Source organism: Ipomoea nil, unplaced genomic scaffold (assembly GCF_001879475.1).
Source record: "Ipomoea nil cultivar Tokyo-kokei standard unplaced genomic scaffold, Asagao_1.1 scaffold2926, whole genome shotgun sequence".
Classification (NCBI taxonomy): Eukaryota; Viridiplantae; Streptophyta; class Magnoliopsida; order Solanales; family Convolvulaceae; genus Ipomoea; species Ipomoea nil.
Window position 1 is genome coordinate 2,275,595 of NW_017619354.1, and position 20,841 is coordinate 2,296,435.

A 20,841-nucleotide genomic window follows, 5' to 3' on the forward strand; every position below is an offset into this window, starting at 1 on the left:
TTATTAATTGAGAAGATGATTAAGCTTAAGCTAGCTAGCAATCATAGATTATATGAAAATAAAATGTACCTTAGTTTTGTACTGGGAGCTATCAATGGGAAGACTAAGACTTTCATCATGTGATTTTCAAATTCTCACATGTTCAAAAGAAGAAACAAACGATGAATGTTGAAAATTAATTCTTGGAATTGTTTAAGTAGATGAAATTAATGGTCGCTCTCACGATTGTTGTTCAAAGGTTTTAAACACATGGGGTAATAATGGTTGTTATTGTTGGTCTTGGGTGAATTCTGAGAATTACAAACTTGCACCTCTTGGCGGTTGAAATTGTATTTTATAATGCTCTAAACACATGAACTTATTGCACGTGAACGAATTAAAAACGTAACTAATCCAACATATAGTTATGATACTTTCAATTACACGTACGAGTAATATAAATATAATGCTTGAAACTTGTCTTTTTTCGAGCTAGTTTCAATGGTACATATATTCTTAGTGTATTCACTAGTACAGAATTGAAAATATAAGTAGTATTTGAAAATATAAGTAATATTTTTCACTACACCTTCAAAATGAAGGTGTCTTATATAGAAAAAGAGAGAACTTTCCAAGGCACCAATTACAAGGAGGTGCCTTGGAAATATTATTATTATTATTATTATAATATGCTAATCCGCGTCTCTCAGATGGACCGGAGCCGCCGCTATAATATTATTATAATAATAATATTAGAATCCGCGTCTCCCAAAAGGACCGGAGCCGCGGCTATAATATTATTATTATAATAATAATATTAGAATCCGCATCTCCCAGATGGACCGGAGTCGCGGCTATAATATTATTATAATAATAATATTAGAATCCGCGTCTCCCAGATGGACCGGAGCCGGGCTATAATATTATTATTATACTCGTATTGAAATCCGAGGCACCCTCTTAGACCGGAGCCTCGGATTCCCATTCAACATTTACCCTAGCTATCAGATTGGGCGAATTGAATTTTAACCCAAGTAAAAAAAAAAAAAATAATCGCCGATCGCAACAGCCGCGCTGAGAGCTGATGAGCCAGTCGTCGTCCCGGCCTTCTCCTCCGATTGTCGTTCGCGTCCCGGCCTTCTCCTTCGATCGTCGTCCGTCCGCCGCGCAGGCTGTCCGTCCGTCAGCTCGTCGTACGTCCGTTCTTCTGAAAAAATATTGTATTTTTTATTATTATTATATTGATTGGTTGTGTCATATATGCTTAATAATACTGGAAAAAAAAAAACTATGTCTAGATTATTTCATGTAATGCTTTTGGGGAGTCAGCATGCATGCATGAATGAGTTTGAATCAATGAATATTACAACATCAATCTAAAGTGAGATTGTTTCTATCAATCAATTATAATTAGGAAAAACAAACAATTTGGTCCCACAATATTTCAGCTTGTAATCTTAATATAGTTAATGTGGAAGAATATTAATATAGGTAATTGACTTCACACTTTTCAATTATTTTTTGCTTTAGTACTACTTTTATGTGGTTAATATTTATGTGCATTATTAGTAATAATGTCAATTGATTATTACATACATTGAAGCCATAATATATGTTAAAACTTTTTTGCATGACTCAAGTATTGTAAACAATTATTTCATCATTTCATTACACAGAACGGTAATCACTGATGTGCATAACTTTGTAAGATGGTCTCTGGCTGTCTAGTTTACATTAGGTATTGCATCCAACACCTATATATATATATACATATATATATATATATATATATATATATATATATATATAGGTTCCGGATCAGGTGAGGACATGAGGACTAATCCAGATCATCCATTTTGAGTGATCTAAAGGCTACGACAAAACAAAAATGCGCTGCCCAAAAAAGTGAGATAGATGCACAACAAACTAGGACAGAATGCACAACAAACTGAGACAGAATGCACAACAAACAAACACAGAATGCACAACAAATTGAAAATGAATGTACAACAAAATGAGTACGAATGCACAACAAAATGAGTACGAAAAATTAAATTCACTGCATATAATTAAATCACAGCCGTTGACTTAATTAAATGAAAGGATCAGATTAGTCCTCACGTCCTCACCTAAGGATAGGCCCTCACCTGATCCGGAATCTATATATATATATATATATATATATATATATATATATAAATCACAGCCGTTGGCTTAATCTGATCCTTTCATTTAATTAAGCCAATGGCTGTGATTTATATATACATACATATATATACATATATATATATATATATATATATATATATATATATTTATTTATTTATTTATTTATTTAAAAGTGAACCCCAATATCACATCACTTTAAAATATTAATAAATACAATAAATAAAAGAAAAACGAAAACAAAATAAGTACTTTCTACAATTAATAAATTCATTAGCAATTAATAGAGTCTTTAGTTTCTTTAAAATTAGGCAAATTATTGTGTGGACCATGGTCCATACAATACTGTATGGACCATAATAAAAATTACATTTTTAAAATATTAAATGTACTTTATTTTTGTACTGAATGTACATTATACAATATAATGTATACTCAGTACACAAATAATGTACATCTCCTAAATACAATGTACATTATGTTTTAACTGAATGTGAATTATTTTTGTACTGAATGTACATTATTTTACGGTATACAAAATATGGTCCCACACAATAATGATTGTCAAAATTGATCCCGAGTCATTTTATTTTGTAAGACTCAAAACAATTTTGCAAGATATATAAGAATATAACTAAGACACATAATGTTCAGTTAATTTTGAGGTGAGCCTGAGATTATTTGGGAAGTTGTGGTGTATGTTTAAGTTTTCAAATTTAAGATTCAGAATGTTCCTTTCATTTTGTGACTAAGCTATCTTTTGATTATTTTGATGAGTGGGGGTGACAGACGTGTCAACTTCAAGCTCTTAGCCATTAGAGATAGTGTTAAAGTTATAAAGTAGTCATAGAATATACTTGACATTATGCTTACATTAAGAGATTCCTACTTAAGGCATGTTTTTAAAGATTTTAGGGATCATACAGTATGCATATTTGGATGGTTTATTTTTCAGTTGCGCATATACTTTTTTTGAGAAACATCCATTAAGGGACTAATAATAAACGTATGATTTGTTCATAAAGAACCTAAGTTAGGGAATCTAAATGCATATGATCATAGAAGATATTACTCACTTGATCAGTAGAGGACATATTACTTTGATTCATGTGTTTTGTTCTTTAATGGAGGTTGTGACTGTACTTGCACTAAGTGGGAGAATGTCAGTATTTTCACTAATATAATATATTATAATATATTGTATTAATTAAGTGGTTGTGGTGCAAATAGATGATTAAGTGAGTTAGTGATTTAGTCAGTTACGTAACTTAGGATATTCAGTTTAGCTTTAACTGAATATCTGTCTATATTGATGACATGTAGGCTTCTAAGAAAAATAGTCCTCCCACAGTTCCTGTTTTCAGAATACAAACACCATCAAATATTCAGGAGAGAAGTGGTACACCAAACGCTAACCCTATTCTGCACGTTTACAATCCCAGGGGCAATACCAACAACTATGGCGAGAGACATTTGGGTAATCCTAAAGCTTTCGCTATAACGAGGTCAGGTTCCTCGTTATTCTAGTTTATGTTAGTTAATATTAATATCTAACACATTCAATAGGAACAGACGCCAGTGTTCCAACAATTATTATAAAGAGTGTTGTTGATGAAGAAGTTGTCTGTTTGGATGGCAGGCCACCAACATATAATTGGGATGCAGGAAAAGATGAATGTGCACGCAATTGGCTACTTCACCTTCAAGGAGGTGGGTGGTCCTTGAATAGTACTCTTTTCCAGACATCCGATCATAACATTCAAAGTTGTGCAAGTCGCGTGTATGGTTCCCTGGGTTTTTCTCTACACATGACGGTCGCTGATAACTTAACAGGAATGTTAAGTGGTGACCCCAAAATAAGTGCTCTCTACAACTGGAATCGAGTCTTCATTCGATTTTGTGATGGAGGATCATTCACCGAAGATGTTGAACTACCAGATCCTGTTACTAAACATTACTACAAGGGTGCAAGAATTTTCAATGCGGTTGTGAAGGATTTGTGGGCCAAAGGAATGAAAAATGCTCAAAATGTATTTCTTTTCGGCGGCTTAGTAGGATGGTTGGGTTCAAGCATACATTGTGATCGCTTTCGAGCTCTATTTTCCAAGAGTGCTAGAGTGAAATGTCATGTCGATGGTGCTCTCTACATTTGTGTGAAAATCCCGAGCAAGCAAAATTTTTGCTACTGTTTTTCGCAATGTAGTTGACCTACATAAACCTGATAAGGCATTACCTGTTGAGTGCACTTCAAAACGGAGTTCATTTGAGTGATTCTTCCCACAATCTTTGGTGCAATATGTGAAATCTCCGACTTGTTTCCTCAATTCGGTAATTGATGCATTTCAAATAAGAAATACATTTTCGTAACATTTGCGTGAAACCATTATGAATCACACCGTTAGTAAAGGTGATATGCGTATGATAAAAAATTTAAGGCGATAATTGATTAGTGTATTGCCCCCACCAAGTAGTAATATCTTTACTCCATAGGGCTTGAAAAACACATGTTCATCGACGAGAAATCCGAGACATTTGAGAGGTCACTTATTGATTGTTTCTTCGACAAACGTTCAGTGAACAAGATAGACACAACAGAGGTGTAAGTATATATTTCTCTATCTACAATTTAGCGTTGCACATATACTAGCATCTCTGTTGGGTCTATCTTGTTCACTGAACGTTTGTCGAAAAATCAATCCATAAGTGCCCTCTCCAATGTCTCGAATTTCTCATCGACGGACATGGGTTTCTTCAAGCCTTGTGGAGTAAAGGTATGTGCGAAGAGAGAAGTAATTACAAATCGTTTTTCACTACTTGATGGGGCCAATACACTAATCAGTTGTCGCCTGGAATCTTTTATCATATGCACATCACTTTTACTAACGGTGTAATTCATACTAGTTTCTCACAAATGTTTCAAAAATGTATTTCTTATCTGAAATGCATCAAATGCCGAATTGAGGAAGTAAATTGGAGATTACACATATTGCACCAAAGATTTTGGGAAGAATCACTCAAATGGACTCTGTTTTGACGTGCACTCAACTGGTAATTCCTTGTCAGGTTTATGTAGGTCAACTACACAGCGAAAAACAGTAGCAAAGAATTTTGATTGCTCGGGAATATTCACACGAATGAAGAGAGCACCATCGACATGACGTTTCACTCTAACATTCTTAGAAAATAGAGCTCGAAAGCGATCACAGTGTATGATTGAACCCAACCCTCCTGCTGAGCCGCCGGAAAGAAGTACATTTTGAGCATTTATCATTCCTCTGGCCCACAAATCCTTCACAAGCGCATTGAAAATCCGGGCACCCCTGTAGTAATGTCTAGTAACAGGATCTGGTTGTTCAGCATCTCCGCCGAATGATCATCTATCACAAAATTGAGTGAAGACTCGATTCCAGTTGTAGAAAGCACTTATTTTGGGGTCACCACTTAACATGCCTGTTAAGTTATCAGCGACCGTCATGTGTAGAGAAGAACCCAGGGAACCATACACACGGCTTGCACAACTTTGAATGTTATGACCGGATGTTTGGTAAAGAGTACTATTCAAGCACCACCCGCCTCTTTGAAGGTGAAGTAGCCAATTGCGCGCACCTTCACCTTTCCCAGCATCCCAATTATATGCTGGTGGGCTACCATCCAAACATACAGCTCCTTCATCAACAACACTCTTTCTAATAAATGTTGGAACACTGGCGTCTATTCCTATTAAATGTGTTAGATGTTAATATGAACTAACATAAACTACAATAACGAGGAACATGACCTCGTTATAGCGGAAGCTTTAGGATTACCCAAATGTCTCTCGTCATACTTGTTAGTATTGCCGCTGGGATGGAAAACTTGTAGAATAGTGTTAGTGTTTTGTCTACCACTTCACTCACGAATACCAGATGGTGTGTGTATGCTGAAACGAGAGTTGTGGGGTGACTATTTTGCTTAGAAGCCTACATGCCATCAATATAGGCAGATATTCAGTTAAAATTATACTTAATATCCTAAGTTACCTAACTAACTAAATCACTAACTGACTTAATCATCTACTTGCACCACAACGACTTAATTAATACAATATATTATAATATATTATATTAGAGAAAATACATTTTCCCATTTGGTGCAAGTACATCCACAACCCTCGTTAAAGAACAAAACACATAAACCATAGTAATATGTCATCTACTAATCAAGTGAGTAATATATTTTATGATAACATGCATTTAGATTTCCTAACTTAGGATTTTCAAAAAAAAAAATTTCCTAACTTAGGTTGTTTATTAATAAACTCTACATTTACTCTTAGTCCCTTAATGGATGTTTCTAAAAAAAAAAAAAAAAAAGTATATTCGCAACTTAAAAAGAAATCATCGAAATTTGCATAAGAAAATATGCACACTTTATGATCCCTAAAATCTTTAAACCATAACTTCAAGTATGAATCTCTTAAATTATCATAATGCCAAGGATATTCTATGACTACTTTATAACTTTTACACTATCTCTAATGGTAAGAGCTTGGAGTTGACACGTCTGTCACTCCCACCCATCAAAATAACCAAAAGATAGCTTAGTCACAGAATGATCGGAACATTATGAATCTTAAATTTGGAAACTTAAACATACTCTACAACTTCCCAAATAATCTCAATGTCCAACTCAAAATTAACTAAACATTATGACTCTTACCTACGTATCTTTGCAATTGTTTTGAGTCTTACAAACCAAAATGGCCCAAGATCAATTTTCAAGAGACTAAAGACTTTATTAATTGCTAAGAAACTTATTAATTGACAGTGCACCACAAGTCAAATGTTTTTGTTCTAATAAACTCATTAGTATTGTTACAACATTTTCATAAATATGTTTCACAACCAAATGTTCAATAAATTTGAACTCATGAATTTATAAGAACAAACTTTAGATTAATACTTGTAGGAACTTTTGGCCTTATTGTTAGACGTACAATCCAATTTAGCCATTAGTTTTACTAAAGTATTTTAATGATTTTTTTCTAAATGATCACTCCCATTGATTAAGATATTCTTTAGCCAAATTATACACATTCATAATTGATTTGACCAACTAAATAATTAAGATATTCAATTCCCCACTATTAGTTGGGCATACTAAATAATCAATATTTGGGTACAATAATAATCCAACTAAAGGAATAATTAACGAGGACATAATTTCACATTATAGTTGGACATACTAAAATAATAAAATATACCTTCCAAAACCAAGTTGAAATCTGGCTCAAAAGATAAAATTTATTATTAGAATCCAAAAGATGTATATCATAGCACGCAACTTACCATAGTTATTCCAAATAACCAAGTAAGCTTCGTGAAACAATTAATAAAATGAGCTTAAATTTTGAGAAGTAACTAAATACATGTCTTTCCAAATACAAATCATGAAACTTAGAATTATAATTGAACTAAAATTTATAAATTTCAAGAAATTGAGATAAACATATTATCTAATGGGTTAATGAATTTATTGACATCAAACTTGTTGGTGGATAAAAGTTTTAATTCTATTAAATTAAATTAAACACTTATGATAAAATTTTAATCTCAATTACTAAATAGCTAGAAGAATCTAGTGAAATAAAACTTGCATGTGGGCAAAAATTTTACTCAATTAGATCCATCTGAAATTTTATGATGAAACAATTATCAAATGAATTGAAGAATCAAGTGACATAAAACTTGCTTGTAGACTAGAGTTCTAATTAAATATAATATATTATTATTATTATAATTGTTATTGTTATTATTATTAAATAATAATAAAATTATGTCACTTTTTTTTTTTTTGATATCTTACACTAAAAGTAAGTGAGTATAATTTAGAATAACATATAGTAAAATTCGGATAATTAATAATATCTCGTTATCTGATGCAAAAATTGTTGCTTTCATGGACTTTAAATGGTGAAACTGAGATGGAATAATAGTACAACTAACAACTAGTTGAGCATTTAAATCACAATAGTGTACCATTTCACCATCTACTAAATATGCCTTGATAAAGATATACTTAAATGACACGATTGCTACCTGCTAGCTTCTTCCATCTCCACCCTAAGGCTGTCCTTATTCCTTCAAATCTCTCTCCCTCTAAAAAAATAAGAAAATGACTGAAATGTGAATGTAGAAGCATACATTTCTCAAAATGTGACTCTACTAAAAGTTGGACAAAAATATAAAAAGCACGTTTGAGAGATGCGTTTAATGTCAGAATTGGTCAAATAAAAAACACAAGTTCCACTTGTGTGTTTTTTTTTTTTTTTTTTTTAATGGTCGCCGGCAACCAGCAACACCCAGCTCTTGATTCATGGTGCTCTCCGGCAATTCGAGAAGAGCTGCAAAGCCGCTGAAGAAAATCAGTCTTTCCAGATATTCCAATCTGTTTATGTGCATCAAATCCAAATGCTCGAGAAGTTGCAGTCGATAAAGCGGCTTCTCCGTAGCAACACCCGTCACCGGTTTCTCCAGCCAAAAGGCCACTGGTTGCAAATTTGACACCAAATACTACCAAATAAATGTAAAAGCAATGAACAACATGAAAGGGAAAGGGAAAGGGAAAGGATCACAAGCATGACAAAGAAACAAAGGAGGAGACCATGGTCTTTCCTGTGGCCCTTTGGTTCGTCTCGCTCTCATGCACGCCATACTGCAGTTGCAGTGTCTGAAACGAACATAGATACCAGCCAAGAATATAGTCATTATAGCGAGTACTCTAATTGGCCATTTGAATAACTAGCAAGGTTGGTCAACATCAAACTTTCTTGTATACTGCATTCAATTCTTTGTTGTGATAATAATATTGTACCTTTAGTCGAACGAAGTCTCTAATGGTAGAGACAACTCTCCCTGTTCCCATGCTGTCAATGGATACATGTGTTTTCTTTTTTGTCATTTAATCTTGATTCCCAGTAAATTAAATTAAACTCATACTTGTTTGGTGCTTTCATCCATGGTCTCCTTTGTTTCTTTGCCAGGCTTATGATCCTTTCCCTTTCCCTTTAATTTCATAGTTGTTCATTGCTTTTACATTTATTTGGTAGTATTTGGTGTCAAATTTGCAACCAGTGGCCTTCTCCTTCACTGGAGAAACCGGTGACCTTCGCTGGAGAAACCGGTGACCTTCGCTGGAGAAACCGGTGACCGGTGTTGCCGGTGGAGAAGCTGCTTTATCGACTGCAATTTCTCGAGCATTTGGATTTGATGCACATAGACAGATTGGAATATCTGGAAAAACTGAAAGGATTTTCATCAGCGGCTTTGTAGCTCTTCTCGAATTGCCGGAGAGCACCATGAATCAAGCCCTGGGTGTTGCTGGTTGCCGGCGACCATTAAAAAAAACAAAAACAAAAAAAAAAAATCAAAACGCAAGTGAGACTTGCGTTTTTTATTTGACCAATTCTGACATCAAACGCATCTCCCAAACGTGCTTTTCATATTTTTGTCCAACTTTTAACAGAGTCACATTTTGAGAAATGTATGCTTCTACCTTCACATTTCAGTCATTTTCCCAAAAAAAAATAGATCTCACTTCCACATTATCCAATTTGCAAATCATTTTCAATTTACATTACATTTTTGCAAATTCAATATATTTTTAAAAGTGGACCCCGATATCACATCACTTTAAAACATGAATAAATACAATAAAATAAAAAGAGAAAAGAAAACAAAATAAGTGATTTCTACAATTAAAAAATTCCTTAGCAATTAATAGTCTTTAGTTTCTTCAAAATTGATCCTGTGTCATTTTGGTTTGTAAGGCTCAAAATAATTTTGCAAGATATATAAGTAAGACTCATAATGTTTAGTTAATTTTGAGGTGGGCCTTGATATTATTTGACAAGTTGTAGTGTATATTTAAGTTTTCAAATTTAAGACTCATAATGTTCCGTTCATTTTGTGATTAAGCTATCTTTTGGTTATTTTGATGAGTGTGAGTGACACTCTTAGCCATGGGAGATAGTGTTAAAGTTATAAAGTAGTCAAAGAATATACTTGGCATTACACTTACATTAAGAGATTCCTACTTAAGGCATTCTTTTAAAGATTTTAGGGATCATACAATGTGCTTATTTTCTTATGCAAATTTGGATGGTTTCTTTTCCAGTTGCGCATATACTTTTTTGAGAAACATCCATTAAGGCACTGAGAATAAACGTAGGGTTTGTTCATAAAGAATTTAAGTTATTAGGGAATCTAAATGCATATGATCATAGAAGATATTACTCACTTGATCACTAGAGGACATATTACTATGGTTCATGTGTTTTGTTATTTCATGGAGGTTGTGCCAGAACTTGCACCAAGCGGGAGAATGTGAGTATTTTCTCTAATATAATATATTATATTAATTAAGTGGTTGTGGTGTAAGTGGATGACTAAGTCAGTTAGTGATTTAGTCACTTAGGTAACTTAAGATATTCAGTTTAACTTTAACTGAATATCTGCTTATATTAATGACATGTAGACTTCTAAGCAAAATAGTCCTCCCACATCTCCTGTTTTCAGCATACACACACTATCAAGTATTCAGGAAAGAATTGGTAGACAAAATGCTAACACTATTATGCACGTTTACCATCCCAACGGCAATACCAAAAACTATGACGAGAGACATTAAGTAAATCCTAAAACTTCCGCTATAACGAGGTCAGGTTCCTCGTTATTCTAGTTTATGTTAGTTCAGATTAATATCTAACACATTAAATAGGAACAAACGCCAGTGTTCCAACAATTATTACAAAGAGTGTTGTTGATGAAGGAGCTGTATGTTTGGATAGCAGCCCACCAGCATATAATTGGGATGCAGGGAAAGATGAAGGTGCACGCAATTGGCTACTTCACCTTCAAGGAGGCGGGTGGTCCTTGAATAGTACTCTTTACCAGACATCCGATCATAATATTCAAAGTTGTGCAAGCCGCGTATATGATTCACTGAGTTCTTCTCAACACATGTCAGCCACTAATAACTTAACAGGCATGTTAAGTGGTAACCCCAAAATAAGTGCTTTCTACAACTGGAATCGAGTTTTCAATCGATTTTGTGAGGGAGGATCATTCACCGGAGATGTTGAACAACCACATCATGTTACTAAACATTAATACATGGGTGCAAGGATTTTCAATGAGGTTGTGTAGGACTTGTGGGCCAAAGGAATGAAAAATGCTCAAAATGTATTTCTTTCCGGCGGCTCAGTATAAGGGTTGGGTTCAAGCATACACAGTGATCGCTTTCGAGCTCTATTCTATAAGAATGCTAGAGTGAAATGTCATGTCAATGGTGCTCTCTACATTCGTGTAAAATCCCGAGCAAGCAAAATTCTTGCTACTGTTTTTCGCAGTGGAGTTGACCTACATAAACCTGACAAGGCATTACCTGTTGAGTGCACTTCAAAACGGAGTCCATTTGAGTGATTCTTCCCAAAATCTTTGGTGCAATATGTGAAATCTCCGATTTACTTCCTCAATTCGGCATTTGATGCATTTCGGAAAAGAAATACATTTTCGGAACATTTGCGTGAAACCATTATGAATCACACCGTTAGTAAAGGTGATGTGCGTATGCTAAAAGATTTCAGGCGACAATTGATTAGTTTATTGCCCCATCAAGTAGTGACAAAGGATTTGTAATTACTTCTCTCTTCGCACATACATTTACTCCACAGGGCTTGAAGAAATCAATGTTCGTCGACGAGAAATCCGAGACATTTGAGAGGGCACTTATGGATTGGTTCTTCGACAAACGTTCAGTGAACAAGATAGACCCAACAGTCGTGACAGTATATATTTCTCTATCTATAATTTAGCGTCGCACATATACTGGCTTCTCTGTTGGGTCTATCTTGTTCACTGAACGTTTGTCGAAAAACCAATTCATAAGTACCCTATCAAATGTCTCGAATTTCTCGTCGACGAACATGGGTTTCCTCAAGCCCTGTGGAGTAAAGTTATGTGCGAAGAGAGAAGTAATTACAAATCATATGTCACTAATTGGTGGGGGAAATAAACTAATCAATTGTCGCCTGAAATCTTTTAGCATACGCCCATCACATTTACGAACGGTGTGATTCATAATGGTTTCACGCAAATGTTTCAAAAAGGTATATCTTAGCCGAAATGCATCAAATGCCGAATTGAGGAAGTAAATCGGACATTTCACATATTGCACCAAAGATTTTGGTAAGAATCACTCAAATGGACTCCGTTTTGAAGTGCACTCAACAGGTAATGCCTTGCCAGGTTTATGTAGGTCAACTACATAGCGAAAAACAGTAGCAAAGAATTTTGTTTACTCGGGATTTTTCATACGAATGAAGAGTGCACCATTAAAATGACATTTCACTCTAGCATTCTTAGAAAATAGAGCTCGAAAGCGATCACAGTGTATGATTGAACCCAACCCTCCTGCTGAGCCGCTGGAAAGAAGTACATTTTGAGCATTTTTCATTCCTCTGGCCCACAAATCTTTCACAAGCGCATTGAAAATTCGGACACCCCTGTAGTAATGTCTAGTAACATGATCTGGTTGTTCAGCACCTCCGGCGAATGATCATCTATCACAAAATTGAATGAAGACTCGATTCCAATTGTAGAAAACACTTATTTTGGGGTCACCACTTAACAAGCCTGTTAAGTTATCAGCGGTCGTCATGTGTAGAGAAGAACCCGGGGAACCATACACGCGACTTGCACAACTTTGAATGTTATGACCGGATGTTTGGTAACGAGTACTATTCAAGCACCACCCGCCTCGTTGAAGGTGAAGTAGCCAATTGCGTGCACCTTCACCTTTCACAGCATCCCAATTATATGCTGGTGGGCTACCATCCAAACATACAGCTCCTTCATCAACAGCACTCTTTCTAATAAATGTTGGAACACTGGGGTCTATTCCTATTAAATGTGTTAGATGTTAATATGGACTAACATAAACTACAATAACGAGGAACATGACGTCGTTATAGCGAAAGCTTTAGGATTACCCAAATGTCTCTCGCCATAGTTGTTAGTATTGCCGCTAGGATGAAAAACTTGCAGAATAGTGTTAGTGTTTTGTCTACCACTTCACTCACGAATACCAGATGGTGTGTGTATGCTGAAACGAGAGTTGTGGGGTGACTATTTTGCTTAGAAGCCGACATACCATCAATATAAGCAGATATTCAGTTAAAATTATATTGAATATCCTAAGTTACCTAACTAACTAAATCACTAACTGACTTAATCATCTACTTGCACCACAGCGACTTAATTAATACAATATATTATAATATATTATATTAGAGAAAATACTTACATTCTCTCATTTGGTGCAAGTACTGTCACAACCTTCGTTAAAGAACAAAACACATAAACCATAGTAATATGTCCTCTACTAATCAAATGAGTAAGGAAGTTGTGGCTACTCCCAACTCATTAAAAGTATAAGATTATTGGTGTTAGCGAACAGAGCTTTCGGCAAACTACTCGTGTTCGTGTTCGGTAAGCATTCGTTTATGTTCGTTTGGTAAGGGAAACGAACCATTAACAAACAAAAATTAGAACTCCGTTAACAAACGAACAGAGCTTGAATAGTTGTATGCGCGTTTGCTAAGAGATCGTGAACAAGCTCGTTTGTGTTCGTTTAATAATGTTCGTGAACAAGCTCGTTTGTGTTCGTGAACAAGCTCGTTTAGTGTTCGTTTAATAATGTTCCCGAACATGAACGTAGATTATTTCTTGTTCACGAACGAATTATGATCACGAACATGTGCATGTATTTAATTATTAAAGGTTCACAAATGTGTTCATGAACGGAAACCAACATGTTCGTGAACGTGTTTGTTATCAAACATGTTTGTGAACATGTTTGTAAACGTTAACGAACACGTTCATGAACGAGTTAGTTAACGTAAACGAACACGTTCGTGAACATGTTCGCGAACGTTAACAAACACTAATGAACACTTAACAAATGAACACGAACAGAATTTTCAAAAACCTTAACAAACGAACACGAACACGAACACCCCAAAATTCTTAACAAACAAACACGAACAACATTCGTTCGTTTATGATCGGTTCGTTAACAGTCCTATATAAGATCACTAGACAATTGTTATTGCCATCTTTATATGATTTGAAATTTAGACAATTTTTAGTAAATTAAAGATGTTGTTGCTACTCTTTAATTAATCTAAAATTGTAATTACTTGGCAAAAGTAAAATTTAAAGCGTAACAAACAAACTATACTGACATATGATAGACAATTTCCAAGTATACTCCCAGGAAAGTTGGTCGGGACAAAGCCTCATTAAAAACCAACTCCTTAGACAGAGTAGCGTCGCAAGAGGACTAGTAGCAAGAAAGCTTTAAGCCAGGACCATAGAACTAGTAATCATCCCCAAGAAACTTCCTTGGTTCATGCTTTCTCATATTCAATGTATAGTAGTTTGATTGGTTCTAAACCAAACAGGATAGTTCACCTATAGGTTAGGCTTTAAATTAGTGAACTAAATTTACGGACTGGACGTGCTTAAATTCAGGTACTATCGCAACTAATTTTTGCATAAAGTTTAACTTAATAAAGAACTAAATCCATTCTCAAACTATACTTTCTAAAGACGTAACAAATCACATAAGAATAATAAAACAGTAATTACCAATAATAATAAAATTGTAATTAATGATTTACGTACCTTAATGGTGCAAACTGCATGTATCCATAGCACTAACATCGATAGCAAAGAAAGCCTCCAAAATTCTCCATCTTCGCGAAGAGTTTAGTTATCTCGTTGATGCTAGTAACCTCAATGAAGCGCTCAATGGTACGTAACAGTTTATTGGTAACACTTAACTGCAGACACTAAATATTATTAAAAAAGAATCACCAAAAGGTTGATGACTCCCTATATATTAATGTGGTTAGTTTGTAAAGAGAAAACAAAAACAAAGAGAAGCATAGCATTACTCGTACTTTTTCTAGCAAGTTTGACAGATCAGATTTTAAAGAAATGGAATGCAAATTCATACTGTTATTCTTCGTCGTTCAACTCACCACTTCTACTGGTATATGCTTGCCTTATTCTTTTTCTAGTTAGTACTCTTAAGCTTTGAAGAAATTTTTTTTTAAGAGTACAAACTAGAAAAAGAATAAGGCAGACATATACTAGTAGAAGTGGTGAGGTGAAGGACTAAAAATAACAGTACGAATTTGCATTCTATTTCTTTAAAATCTAATCTGTCAAATTTTCTAGGAAAAGTACGAGTAATGTTATGCTTCTCTTTGTTTTTGTTCTCTCTTTACAAACTAACCACATCAATATATAGGGAGTCATAAACCTTTTGGTGAATTTTTTTTATGTGATTGGACCCTGGTCCAAAACAATATTTAGTGTCTGCAATTAACATATTATGTGTTTGTAGTTAATAAAATATTGTCTACTACAATTAACATATTATGTATGTTAATGGTTAAGTACGAAACACATAATATGTTAACTACATGTAAATACTATGTTAACTGCATATACATAATATGTTAATTGTATTAGACACAAAATTTATTAACTACAAATACAAAATAGGTTAACTGCGTACACAAAATCTATATGTCATTTTGAATCAAAGTCTACAATACAAAATGAACACTAGTCTATATCATTCTTCCAAAAGGTTGAACCCCAACCCTAAGGGACACTGGTCTATATCATAAACCTATGAACCACAGCCCAAGACCCATTAAAGTTTCAAGTTATTAAGAGTAAATATTATTTTTGGTTCCTTGACTATCATAGCTGAAGCACTTTTGGTCCTTGACTATTGTTTTTTTCAAATTAGGTACATGACTTTCTAACTAGTATCACTTTTGGTCCTCCGGTCTAATTTTTCGACAACATATTACCGGAATTCTAACCGAAAAAAATAATATGTTATAAATTTGAACTTTAGACAATTTTTAGTAAATTAAAGATGTGCTGGCTACTCTTTAATTAATCTAAAATAATAATCACTTGGCAAAAGGAAAATTTAAAGCGTAACAAACAAACTATACTGACATATGATAGACAATTTCTAAGTATACTCCCAGGAAAGTTGGTCGGGACAAAGCCTCATTAAAAATCAACTCCTTAGACAGAGTAGCGTCGCAAGGGGACTAGTAGCAACAAGGCTTTAAGTCAGGGCCATAGAACTAGTAATCATCCCCAAGAAACTTCCTTGGTTCATGCTTTCTCATATCCAATGTATAGTAGTTTGATTGGTTCTAAACCAAACACGATAGTTCACCTATAGGTTAGGCTTAAATTAGTGAACTAAATTTACGGACTAAACGTGCTTAAATTCAGGTACTACCGCAACTAGTTTTTACATAAAGTTCAACTTAATAAAGAACTAAATCCATCCTCAAATTAACTTTCTAAAGGCATAACAAATCGCATAATCTAAAAAAAAAAAAAATATATTATGCTTAGAATAGATAATGCATAAAATTAAATTATAAACTCATATATTCAAATAAATTGCATAACTGAAAACAATTTTGAATATGAGCAATAACAGCAAAGTATACAATTAATATTCAAAACTAGTATGACTTCTAACAAAAATAAATCCACAAAAAAAAAATGAATAATAATGTAATAAATATACACTTTGAAAGATTAAATACTATAAACCCACATGAAAATATTTTAATTGCATAAAATTAAATTTGTGAGAAACAGGCTGAATTCACAAATATCAAGTCATAGTATAAGACTATATGTTATCATTCGTAAATAAAAATCTCACAAATCTTAGTTGCATAATTAAACTTAATATTATGCACTTAATGTGACTGGATACATAAAATAATCTAAAGAGTATGAAAAAACACCAAATTTATATTCACTTATTCATACTCAAATAAATGTGAGCAATAACATCTAAAATCATAATTCAAATACTACATAAATTATGAGATAGATGTAAAAAAAAAAAAAAAAAAAAAAAAAAAAAAAAAAAGACAATAGTCATTTGTTTAGAAAACATGTTTTTCCAAAATTGAGGGGAGCAACCTCTCAAAGTGAAGGGGTTCCTTGTGCGCAATGAGCACAGGTCTAGCCTATGTGGTTCATGTTCATTTTGAGTTACCATGATTTACATCCTCCCAAATGTTCTGTTAGGTCGGGGTGTGGGGGGCCCTTAGGGTTGGGGTTCAGCCTTTTGGAAGAATGTTTTTCCAAAATTATGAATTGATTAAAAATTACTCTCCAAAACTCAATTAATAGTATTATTAATGACATTAAATTACAAATAAATCCAAAAATTACTAAGTATCCATTAATAATATTATTATACTAATTTGGAGATTAAAGTTGGAAAAAACAATTGTTAAACCCGTTCACCTTTAAAACATTTTCATATATAACTTTAAAATTTAATAAAATTTAAATTCCAAAAAATAAATGCCACATAAATCAATTTGGAAACAAATCATTCATCATGACTTAATACCATAAAAATAATATTATCATTAATTAAAATATTAATAGTAATAAGGAGCATTATAATTACCATTAACATTTTAATAATGACAAACATGGTAATACATGTCTTAATATATTCATGGGACCCTATTTTCATATTTTCATATTCTTAAAGATAAAATATGAATATTTCAAAAATAGTTTCTATAACAGTAATTATTGTGCACAAAAAAAATACCAATAATAATAAACTGTAATTAATGATTTACGTACCTTAATGATGCAAATTGCATATATCCATAGCACTAACATCGATTGCGAAGAAAGCCTCCAAAATTCTCCATCTTCGCGAAGAGTTTGGTTGACTCGTCAATGCTAGTAACCTCAATGAATCGCTCAATGGTACGTAACTGTTTATTGGTAACACTTAATAAATAATCAAATAATTATTACGAAAAGCAGTAAACGAGATTCGACCAAAGCTTAATTACAGTAATTAATGAAGCTAATAACTATAATAAAGGCAAAGCTGCAATTAAGAAAATGTCAAATGTGAATCTTAGTTCACTACATAATAATTAATTGAGACTATAATGAGTAGGGAGACTGAAATTAAGGTTATAATCAGATTATCAATGTAAAGGTAATATATCAACTACGTACATTGTTTGCCATAAACTTAATATTATTATTAAGGACATTAGAACTATTGATAGATTAAAACATAATCAACTTAAATAATAGCTATAATTTTTAATGGCCAAAATAATAATTATAATTTTTAATGGCTTCAAATGGTAATTAAAATCATTAAACTCTTAATGACTCAAAATGGGCTAAGACAAATAATTATAGCACTTAATCACTCAAATGAAGCTCATAAACCTCAATGGCCCAAGTCAGTAATAACATGGATGAAAAAATAGTCTAATACTAAAATAGACCCAAAACTTAATATTATTATCAACGATGAATACCAAAATATGATAGTTAGTAATAATTAATTAAAACTTAATAAACATGTTATAAGTCAAATAAAAAAAATTTATAATTATTATTAAAATATCAATCAATAATGGTGGGATTCATACTTTAATGACTCAAGATAGGTCTCAAATAGCTTGTTCAAAATAGATTTTAAAATCTCAAGTGAAAAATAGGACTAAAGTATGTTCAAAATTAAATGAGAAACTACACAAGTTGTCTTGATATGCTATAACGTCTAAAATTGAATGATATTTAATAATAAATTTTTGAGTTAATAATATGCTAAATTCATTCCTAAAATATGTTTTTCTAAATGCATAATTATAACAATAAAAATAATTTATAAATATACCTAGCATGTTTGGATTTGCATATTAATATATTATTAACAAATATATGCTAAACAAATTGTAACACTTAGCCAATTTAATATAAATTTTAATATTAAATTAAAATCCAAAAATAACAAATTAAAACTTAACATTTGTCCCAAATTGAACGATAATTTAATACTAAATTAAGGAAAATTTAATTTTAACAATTAAGTAGAAGAAATCCAAATATGATAATGAAAGAACTGAAGAAGTCCAAATAAAACCAATAGGCCAGAAATTATTATAAACTTTATATTCGGACCTATGTCTGTCAGAATTGGCCTGACCCGGCCCAATGAATTAAAAATTACTCTCCAAATCTCAATTAATAGTATTATTAATGGCATTAAATTACAAATAAATCCAAAAAGTATTAAATATCCATTAATAATATTATTATACTAATTTGGAGACTAAAGTTGGGAAAAACAATAGTTAAGGCCAAGACCGAGCTCTACCAGATACAGTAACACCAACGAGATTACCAGAATGTACATAAAGGAAAACAAACCTCGCCAGAGTAAGGTAGTATATCCGACTTCCATTCAATCATTCGCAGAAGTTTGACCACCGATAGACCCAATTGACCACCGGAAAATACAGAGGAGAACTGGCACGGAGCTTTGACCACCACAAAAATTCAATTGACCAGCCGGAAAAATTAGGAGGAAGAAGACGGTGGACTATTGACCACCAAAGTTCCTTTAATAGAACTGTTACCGGCCAGAAAAAAAAAAAAAAAAAAAGAAGAAATAGGAAGACGGTGTACTGTTGATCACCGGGAAAATTCTAAGCAAGATGCTATTCTCCGGTGAAGACCTCCGTTGACCACTCAAGAAACCCAGATGGATAAACACGAACACCCAAAGGAGAATACGGCGGAAAAGTGAAGGATGGAGAAACCCAGAAAAATCAAGAACTTGGAAAGAAGTTGAAGAAAATTGATTAAAAGAGAAAAGTCAACCAAATTAATTTTTACTAAGATAATTAGACCTGAATGAATTTGATTGATCACATAACGACGCACCATTTACCCATCCAAAGAGATTCCTCCATTTCACCCTCAATACTGTAAAATCTTACTGTTCCAAGAAAATTAGAGCAAGAGTTAGTTAACTAACAAAAAACCTGAGGGTTCGCCGTGATTCATTTTTACTAAGATAATTACACCTGAGGGTTCGCCGCGATTCACACCATTGCTGTGCGCCACCGACCTCCATGACCGCCAGATCTGCTGCTGCCTCGCCGGAGATCAGCCTCTGCCCGTCGCGCCAGAAAAAGGAAGAAGGGGAGAGGAGTCGCCGGAGCTACTACTCGTTCATGCCGGAAGGAGAGTTGCCTCGTCTGCTCACTGCCGTAGCCACAGCTCGCCGGAGGAGCTGCTATTCCGACCTCTCGCCGCCGTCGCCACATCTCACGAAACTCCACCATGTCACCGCCGATGTGCTGCTTGACGTGGAGGAGAGATAGACACCGAGAGACGAGAGACAAAGGAGGAGAGGGGCTGCCGGATGGGATACAGATAAGAAGAAAGAACGGTGATATAGAGGGCAAAGCGAAATTACCCGGGTGATTTTCACCAAAAAAAAAAAGAAATTACACGGGTGATGCATTGGAAAGTATAAAAATATTTTTAATCATTTTGTGTGGTGTTTTATCACATAATTCTTCTCAAATGAAAAGATAACACATAATTGCCTCCTATTCTGTGATGTAATGTCTTATTGAGAATTAAAAATGAACTATCCTAATTGTATTTTGCAACAAATTAAAATTAGACTATTTTGTTAAAAAAAATCATTTTAAGAACTAGCATGTTACCCGGGTGACGCAAGGACTGA

General features: G+C 33.6%; 1 long non-coding RNA gene across 1 annotated transcript; it reads right to left on the minus strand.

Annotated features, from left to right (window-relative positions):
* Positions 1–358: 358 nt before the first annotated feature.
* LOC109161988 lies at positions 359–20,498 on the minus strand. The gene is made up of 4 exons (XR_002050988.1): positions 20,171–20,498; positions 19,512–20,082; positions 17,913–18,049; positions 359–1,186 (listed from the first exon to the last, which is right to left on the minus strand). It is a non-coding gene; the product is annotated as an uncharacterized LOC109161988 (long non-coding RNA).
* Positions 20,499–20,841: the final 343 nt, after the last annotated feature.